The 9642-nt window shown below is 44.7% G+C and overlaps 2 long non-coding RNA genes across 2 annotated transcripts; one reads left to right on the top strand and one right to left on the bottom strand.

The window, feature by feature from the left end:
* On the bottom strand, positions 1-1010 carry LOC311512700. The gene is made up of 2 exons (XR_014709533.1): positions 978-1010; positions 1-648 (listed from the first exon to the last, which is right to left on the bottom strand). It is a non-coding gene; the product is annotated as an uncharacterized lncRNA (long non-coding RNA).
* Positions 1011-3604: 2594 nt separating this feature from the next.
* On the top strand, positions 3605-5529 carry LOC311512709. The gene is made up of 2 exons (XR_014709541.1): positions 3605-3635; positions 4849-5529. It is a non-coding gene; the product is annotated as an uncharacterized lncRNA (long non-coding RNA).
* Positions 5530-9642: the final 4113 nt, after the last annotated feature.

Here is a 9642-nt window from a genome sequence, read left to right as displayed (position 1 = left end):
TGTCGTAAATTGTAGCTTTTATTGCTCTACATTAAAAGATGGGATGGGAAAAGAGAACAAGGGTGAAAATCTCCCACAGGAAAGAGTCTACAGCACAAATCTTACAGGATCTCTCCCAGCACAGCTGATATCCCAGGGCACAATGACGGTCAGTTACTCGTTACAAGGGAAGGCATTGACCTCTCGATAGGAGAGACAGAACAGTGCGCAGTATGTGGACAGAGACTGGAAACGTTCCCAGAAACACGTCCCACTGCAAGGGGAATGGCAGACCAGCGGAGCGAGGAGAGAGCTACTGTGCGAGGGGCTGTAATTCATTTTCATTCCATAGTCGTCGGTGGTTCCGTGGGCCCTACCAGAACTTCTTTTCTTTGCAGCAGTGCTCCACAGGTGGGCATTTTGGAAAGCACGGAGGACATGGAGCACACTTTTGAGGGCACGGGCATGGGCATGGATGCACGCATGTAGTGCACTTCTTCACGCAGACTTTACAGCAAGGATCCATGCATTTTTTCACACACTTGGTCACACAGACTTTGCAGCAGGGATCCAGGCACTTGGTAGTACACTTGGTCACACAGCAAGGAGGAGGCAGGCAGGTCTGTTTGCATTGCTGCTGGTAAACCATCTTCCTGGACGTGGGCAAACCTGAAAGACAAAGGAGATTTCAGGGTTTGCAAAATCAAGGCAAACAGCATCATCTTCTCCTGAGCATCGTGCACCGGAACATTCAGCAGAATCAGAGGCTGGTGCACAAGGAAAACTTCTCCACAGAGAGCATTCCCATTGCAAACCACTTCAGAAAGAACAAACATGGGGGAGGATGGACTGATATCCCATTCCCATGGCCTGCAATGGGATTCGTGAAATAGCCACAAGATAGTTTAGCAAAACATTCTTCTGAGCAGCAAGGACAGGAAAGCCAAAAATAAAGCCCAACCTTAAAGTTAGCTCCCAATCATCAGAAGGAGACTTACCCAATTCACCTACAGGAGCTAGTAAAGATTTCGAGTCGATTGAGAAGCATTGTGATGCGAGCCTTTTTATGTGGTTTCCATGGCCTGGCATCCGGAAACGAGAGATCCTAGAGGTATGCAAATATGATTTGAATAAAGTAACTTGCTCCAATTAAACATCCTTCAACTATTTGTTTGCATCATTATTTTTAATAATTAGTTTAAGTGGACACACGTGTCATCTTTGAGGAAACGCCTGACCTACAAAATTCATATTAGAAATACAATTCAATGAACAACTGCATTGTTTGCTTAAAAATGGTCTTTATGGATTTCCATTCCTTCCTTCTGCAGGCTTTTGCATCTTCCTCTGAGGCATCTGGTACTGCTCACTTGCAGAGAGAAGATAGTGGCCTGGATGGATCTCTGAGCTGATCCACTAGGGGTATTCCTCTGCTCCTACTAATGTACATCTCCCGTCCATGATACACCACGCATGTCTCTCTGGGCACAGAGCTGATGCTGGGCTCATGGATTCCTTGGTAGTTTGAGCAGTAGGAGACTCCAAATGCAGCCTACTCGCCGTTGTTACTCCTGCTAGAGGGAATATTGGTCAGGTGTTTCCTGAGAAGAAGCTTGGGTCTTTGTTATGTGACATTGTGTCTTTACCTCGTGTTGCCTTCTTGCTATTTTGCACTGAAACTTCATCCTAATTCTAATATTTTCTAATATAGATTGTAAACTCTTGTGATGGAGGTGCGTCTTTATACGTATGAGATGCCAGTTCCCCCACGGGTGAGAACTATCTCCTGTCCATGTCCATTCCATCAAAACATTTACAGATCTAAGAGGCCATCAACGTGAGTGTGGAATTGTCATTATGCTAATATGGGCAGGGAAAGATACCCAGCTTATCCTGTGTACACAGGGCAGTGACTGTTGTGAAGAAAAAAACAAGGGTTGAAAGTTTTAATTTTTTTAGTCAGAAAATGAGGAGCTTTCTATGCAGGTATCAGGAAGATCATGTTCCCTTTTCCTCCTTAAAGCCAACACTTGTGGGTCATTAAGAGCCCATCCTAGGGCATCTTGCAGACCCTTTCTTTGGTGTCACTTGCTATTCCTGCTTAGTCAATTAACGGGCACTGTGGAGTCTCATGCCGCAGGGCACTGAGGGGGTGTGATTCTCCTGTGGGTTCAGATGGCAGCAGCTGATTCAATACCCTGTGACTCAGGCTCTGACGCTGACGAGACGGGTGTATCTTCCTCTTTGGAATTCCCGTGTGTTGTTCTCACCAGCTGGGCCACAGGGTTCCAAGAATGAGGTCCTCCCTGGAAGAGGTAAGGGCTGGAAAATATCTCTGGATTCTTCTAGTAAAGGAATCTGTCCCCTAGTGAGTCACAATAATTCAATACCTTACAGGAGGCAGAGGGATCTCCTGGATATGGCATTGCACGGGGAGACAGGAGAACGGGACTATATCCCTGCCTCTGCCCACCTGTGTGATCTTGGTCAAGTCACTTCACCTCCCTACGCCTCTTTCCCTTCCAACCTTTTATCCGTCTAGATGGAAATCTTTGGGGCAAGTGCCATATGTTTGTACAGCATCTAGCAATAAGTTTGCTCTCGTTGTTGGGGCCTCTAGGAGGTACAGGTTTCACAGTATCACCCGTATTAGTCTGTATCTGCAAAAAGAACAGGAGTAGTTGTGGCACCTTTGAGCCTAACAAATTGAGCATAAGGTTGCATGAGCTACAGCCCACTTCCCACAAAAGCTTATTCTCAAATAAATTTGTTAATCTCTAAGGTGCCACACGTTCTCCTGTTCTTTTTTCTAGGAGGTTCAGTCATTTAAATCATGAAATAAAAAAAATCGTCTACCACTCTTTTGAGACATGGACAGGTGATTGCTTTCCCCTCTGGGGTCGCTGGCATCCCATATATATCAAGATGGACCCTGCCACAGCAGCTTGCCATCTGTATTAGAAAATACAAGAACTGAAATAAAATTTGAGAGCAAAATGGCAAGAAGCCACCCCTAAGTGATGACACAATGTCAGATAATAATGAGCCAAACACCATATCAGTAGGAATCTCCTGACAAATATTTATTCTAGCAGAATTAACAGGGTGGGCTGGATCTGAAGTATCCTTCTGCTAAAAAGACTTGAGAATCCATGAATCCAAGGTCACCTCTGTGTCTATAGCTGCCTGGGTGGTATATCATGAAGGGAAGTTGTACATTAGCAGGAACGAAGAAATACCCATAATGGCTCAGAGCAAAGATCCATCCCGCCCAGTGTCCTGTCTCCTACAGCAACCAGTACCAGATGCCTCAAAGGAAGATGGAAGACAGTCTGAAGAAGGAATTTATGGAAAAGCAAAGAATCCTGGTGTTAATTGAATTGCCTTTTTCTAATGTCGACTCTGTGGATCAGGCAGAGAACTTCCAAACAGCATTTCCTCTAATATGGAACGTGCATCCGCTTAAAATAATTATTTAAAATAATTAGCAACATTAGTGATGCAAATGAGCAATTGAAGGCTGTGTGATTCGAGCGAGACATACCTGTGGGGTGCCTCATTTCCGTGGAGCAGGCCATGGAAACCATATAAAAAGGCTCATGACCCAGTGCTCCTCAATTCACTCGGCTTCTTCATTTGCTCCAGTTGGTGACTTGGTAAGTCTTGTTCTTATTATTGAGAGCTAACTTCATGGCTGGGCTTCATTTCAGGCTTTCCTTTCCTCGCTGTTCACAAGAGCACTTTGCGTAAGTATCTTGCTGTGATTTCTCTAATCCCATTGCAGGGTGCAGGAAGGGATTTCAGTCCATTCTCTGTCAGGGTTGTTCTTTCTCAAGTGGTTTGCAATGGCAATGCTCTCTTGACAGAAATGTTTCCCACGGCACCAAGCTCTGTTTGTGCTGAATGTTCTCCGTCCATGATTTACGCAGCCCTTTCTAAATCAGGAGATTCAATTAGTGGGTGTGACAGGGAATTACAGGGCGGGGCTCAGAGTTTCAGAAGAGAGAAGTGGGAAAGGAAAACCTCTAGGCGGAGGGAGCGGTCGGAGATTTGAGGGCAAAGGAGTAAGATGCGTCTGCAAGTAACTCAGACTGACACGATATGGAGGGGATATAGCCCCTGCAGTCTCACTGCCCGATTCCTCACGAGCGAAAACCTGCTCAATTCTGTGGATGTCAATGGAGCTCCACTGATTTACACCAGCTGCAGAGCTGGAGGGGAACAGAAGAGACTCTAAAGGCCTTGCCTGCGCACACATCCTCCCAATGAAAGGAAGGCAGTAAGTAGATTCAAGGAATCACCACCCATAAAAATCAAGCTGCTCTGTACTGGAAATGCAACTCCAGATACATTCGTGCAGCCTCAGGACCTGGGAAGAGAACATTTGCACAAATGCTCTTCCATTTGCCACCTGCACGTTCAGAAGCACTGAGTGGTTTATTTAACTCTTCTAGCAGAAAAATATTTGAATGCAGTAATGATCAATGGTTACCAATACTGCTCAACCCATTCTGTATCTCTCGCCCTGCCATTAATCTCAGGATAACTCTTTCAATCTTAGAGTACATTTTGCACCGAATGTTTTGCTTTCTTCTGCAGAGATATTTTACTGGTCAGAAGAGTGTTTTGCTTAGGTATCTTGAGGTTATTTCACGAATCCCATTGCAGACCTTTAGAATGGGATTTCAGTCCATCCTCCCCTATGTTTGTTCTTTCTGAAGCGGTTGGCAATGGTAATGCTCTCTCTGGAGAAGTGTTCCCAGTGCACCAGGCTCTGATTCTGCTGAATGTTCTGGTGCATGAGGCTAATGAGAAAATGATGCTGTTTGTTTTGATTTTGCAAACCTTGAAGCCTACTTTGTCTTTCAGTTTTGCCCACGTCCAGGAAGATGGTTTACCAGCAGCAATGCAAACAGACCTGCCTGCCTCCTCCTTGCTGTGTGACCAAGTGCACTACCAAATGCCTGGATCCCTGCTGCAAAGTCTGTGTGACCAAGTGTGTGACAAAATGCGTGGATCCTTGCTGTAAAGTCTGCGTGAAGAAGTGTACTACATGCGTGCATCCATGTCCATGCCCGTGCCCTGAAAAGTGCATTCCGTGCCCTGAAAAGTGCATTCCGTGCCCTCCATGCCCTGAAAAATGCCCCCCCGTGCAGCACTGCTGCAAAGAAAAGAAGCTCTGTTAGGACCCATGGAACCTCGGACATCTACAGAATGAGAATGAATTACAGCCCCTCGCGCCGAAACTCTCTCCTCGCTCCGCTGGTCTGGCATTCCCCTCGCAGTGGGACGTGTTTCTAGGAACGTTTCCACTCTCTATCCGCACACTGCGCACCGTTTCTGCTTTTCCTCTCCAAAGGTCAATGCCTCCCCTTGTAACGAGTAACTGACCGTCTTTGTGCCCCTGGGATGTCAGCTGTTCCTGGGAGAGATCCTGTAACACTTGTGCTTTCAACTCTTTTTCCTGTGGGAGATTTTCCTCCTTTTTTCTCTTATCCCATCATGTCTTTTAATGGAGACGTGCTCCAATAAAATTTGTGATTCCTGGCATCGTCTGCCTCCTGGTGTTTCATTCTCCTTTGCAGAAGGACCTGCTGCAGAAGTCTCCATACTGTGGGCCAAAGCTCTGAAATGAGGTCTTATTAGGTCAGCTGAACCTACCTCCAATTTATTTTTTATTGTGGTAGATACCGAGTAGACCCCACGGGGACTTGGCCGTCCTAGAAAACCATTGGAAGTCAAGGAAACAAGGCCTCTTTTAAGAGACTAGATCTTAATCTTCCACAGAATTCATGCCTCCTTCAATAGGGGGTTACTGATGCTATCCATAAGCACAGCCATGGATTATACATTATGGGGGAGACTTTTGCAAGCACCACGTGCAATCAGGCATTGCCTTTCAAAATGTACACCTCTGTTTCACATTTCTTGGAAACTCGATTGCTGTATTCCCCTATCTACATTTTCACCTTTAAATTGCATAAGGTGAGAAGAGACCATTGCCATCTAGACTGACATCCTGTACGATAATGCACAGAGAATTTCACCCAGTCACCCCTGTATACTTATACCCCATATCTTGTGATTCTCTAAGGCGTCTCTGCCAGAAAGGTCTTGATCTGAAGACTTTTAGTGATGGAGGATCCTCCCCCTTCCCTTGCAATGTTTTTCCAATGGTTAAGCAACCTCCCTGTCAAAAATTCACACATCTCACATCCCTTTGCAAGTTATTTTTCCTCCTCTTGCTTAGCTCATGTTCTCCTGAGCTTTGTTCCTTATTTCACTGACGGTTCCAGGGGTTTATCCTTTCACAGACTGTTAATTCTCTTATGGGATCAGGACCTTCTCATGTAGGATGTAACTGACTGCGTAGTCAACCCTCAGATATTGCTCACATCCGAGACACTCACTCTGTACAATTCCACCGTCACGTCTTCAGCACTGGAATAATTTCATTCCCCAGCTTCCATCCAACCTCGAATTATTGTTGCGTTGAAATGTAACTTGCTCTTCCTGGAATCATCTGCCTCCTGGTGTTTGCTTTGCCCTCTCTTTGTCTCTTTAATCACTGCTTGGCTCCTGTCTCACCCATTTCAAGCTCTCTTGTGTTTTGCTTTAAAAGACCCACATCGCATGAAAAGAGGGGAAAGAAAATTTCCGCGATAAGCCTGGGTGACTTCGTAGAAACGCAGAAACCTAAAAAGAAAGAAAGGAGAAAAGACCATTGTCATAAATATAAAGGGAAGGGTAACCCCCTTTAAAATCTCTCCTGGCCAGAGGAAAAACCCTTTCACCTGTAAAGGGTTAAGAGGCTAGGATAACCTCGCTCGCACCTGACCAAAATGACCAATGAGGAGAGAAGGTACTTTCAAAAGCTGGGAGGAGGGAGAAAAACAAAGGGTCTGTGTCTGTCTGTGTGATGCTTTTGCCGGGGACAGAACAGGAATGGAGTCTTAGAATGTAGTAAGTAATCTAGCTAGAGATGCGTTAGATTATGATTTCTTTGAATGGCTGAGAAATTAAGCTGTGCTGAATAGAATGAAGATTCCTGTCTGTGTGTCTTTTTGTAACTTAAGGTTTTGCCTAGAGGGATTCTCTATGTTTTGAACCTAATTACCCTGTAAGGTACTTACCATCCTGATTTTACAGAGCTGATTCTTTTTTACTTCTCTTAAAATCCTTCTTTTCAGAAACTGAATGCTTTTCATTGTTCTTAAGACCCAAGGGTTTGGGTTTGTGTTCACCTATGCAAATTGGTGAGGATTTTTACCAAAGCTTCCCCAGGAAGTGGGGTTCAAGGGTTGGGAGGATTTTGCGGGGAAAGACATTTCCAAACAACACTTTCCTAATAAATAAAGCCAGATAAACGTTTGGTGGTGGCAGTGGAAGTCCAAGGGCAAAGGGTAAAATAGTTTGTACCTTGGGGAAGTTTTAACCTAAGCTGCTAAAAGTAAGCTTAGGAGGTTTTCATTCAGGTCCCCACATCTGTACCCTAGAATTCAGAGTGGGGAAGGAACCTTGACAACCATTGGAGCATTTCTTACACTGCAGTGTTCTCTGGGTGCCACAAATAATTCAACTCGCATCAGCCAAGCCCTCCCAGCTCTTTGCCAGCCTTTCATCTAAGGGTTTGTCAGTGCTGGTGAAGTACAGGTGAGCTGTTATTATTACTTCAAATTTCATTAGCTCTTCGAGGCCCCCCCTGAGACCGGGGCCACAGTGCGTCAAGGGCTGAGCAGACATGCAACAGGAAACAGTCCCTTCTCCTGAAGGTGATAGAATCTGGGGCATAATCCTGGAATAGAGGTAAGGCCAAGGAGCATCATTAGTGGTCCAGGACCCCATTGTGCTAGGGGCTGTACAAACACATAAGGAAACTATGGTTCTGGTCTCAAGTAGCTTACAATTATGGAAATCTCTGCAACAGTCTCTCTTTTGAAAGAAAGCAAGCAAGCAAGCAAGAAAGAAAACCACCCTATGATCAGTTAAAAGGGAACATGAGCTTCCTGACACATGTATGGTAAGTTCTCATTCCATGATTTAAATCAATTAAAACTCCTGTCATTCTTGTTCAGAATGCTCATCACGCTGTATAAAGAGGATAACATGGGTGACTTTTCCCGTCCATATTGGGGTAATTATAATTGCAAACTCAGACTGAGGGCACCTTAGATATGTAAACATTTTTAACATAAGGGAGATAAACAAGATTTTGCTCTCACCACTGGGCGCACTGACATCCCATATGTATAAGGATAGACACCTGTCCAGCACAAAGGTCTTAAAATAGAGGATGTTGAAGAGAAGCTATTAAAGTTAGACATTTTTAAAGAAGGAGGTCCAGATAACTCAAATGCAAGAGTTTTACAAGAGCTGGTTGAGGAGGTCACTGGACCATGGCTGGAAGCTGAAGCTCGAAAAATTCAGGCTGGAAATAAGGCGTAAAATATTAACAGGGAGTGTGATTAGGCATTGGAACCATTTGCCAGCCGTGGTTGTGGATTCTCCATCACTGAGAAGTTTTAAATCAAGACCGGATGTTTGTCCAATGTCTATGCTTTAGAAGTTATTCCGGGTTAGTTCTGTGGCCAGTGTTGGACAAGAGATCAGATGAGGTGATCAGAGTGGTCCCTTCTGGCCTTGGAATCGATGAATGTCGAGTGTATTCGATTGGTTTTGAAGGAGAAAGAAGTTGCATCACAAAATAGCAGGAAGCCACTACTAAGCGAAGACACAATGTCAGATGATAAGGACCCCAGATATGTCTTCTAGCAGGACTAACAGAGTGGAGACTGTCCTACTGCTAAAATTACTGGGGTGTTCATTATTCCAACATCAACTCCATGTTTATAGAAGCGTGGAGGGGAGCTGCAGATTAGCAGGAATGGAGAAATACCCATAGCAGGTCAGACCACAGATCAGTCTAGGCCAGGATCGTGTCTCTGACAGTGAGCACCCCAAGATATCTCAGAAGAAGGTGCAAGAACGCCTGTGAAGGGGAATTTATGGAAATACGTAAGAGTCCATTTTAGAAAGCAAATAAGCCAGTTCTTTGTTGAATTGTTTTTTTCCCATTGGAATTACGTGGGTCAGGCGCAAGAACTTACAAACAGCATTTGCTCAGACACTGTCACGTGTGTTTCCTTAAAATAATTATAACTAATTGTTAAAATACTTTTTAAAAATCTTGATGCAAGCAAGTAATTGAAGGATCTGTAGGTGGAGGAAGTTTGCATTGTTAAAAATCACATCTGTATATCACTAGCCTGTCTCATTTCTGGGCACCCAGCCCTGGTAAGCATATAAAAAATCTCCCACATAATATCTGATCCATGCCAGTGTTTACGGATAGCATCAGTCATCCCTGACTGAAGGGGGTGCGAATACTGTGGAAAATCAAGATCTTTTCTCGTCACGGTTTCTTCTTTTGCTCAACCGGACATTGATGTTCTAGCACGGCCAAGCTCCTGTGAGCTCTCTTTAGTACCCATAAAAATAGAAACTGAATTGGAGGTGGGGTTGGCTAACTTAACAAGGCCTCATTTCAAAGCTTTGCCCACCCCACCCTCCCGGCATGGTGGCTTTTGCAGCAGGTCCTTTCTCAGCTGAATCAGAGCTCGGGGGTACCACACAGTCCTTTCTCTTGACATACTGATTAGTTGT

Source organism: Lepidochelys olivacea, assembly GCF_965140295.1.
Source record: "Lepidochelys olivacea isolate rLepOli2 genome assembly, chromosome: 24".
In the NCBI taxonomy this organism is placed as follows: Eukaryota; Metazoa; Chordata; order Testudines; family Cheloniidae; genus Lepidochelys; species Lepidochelys olivacea.
The sequence above is the reverse complement of the archived record's forward strand: the minus strand, read 5'-3'. Positions and strand labels throughout refer to the sequence as shown.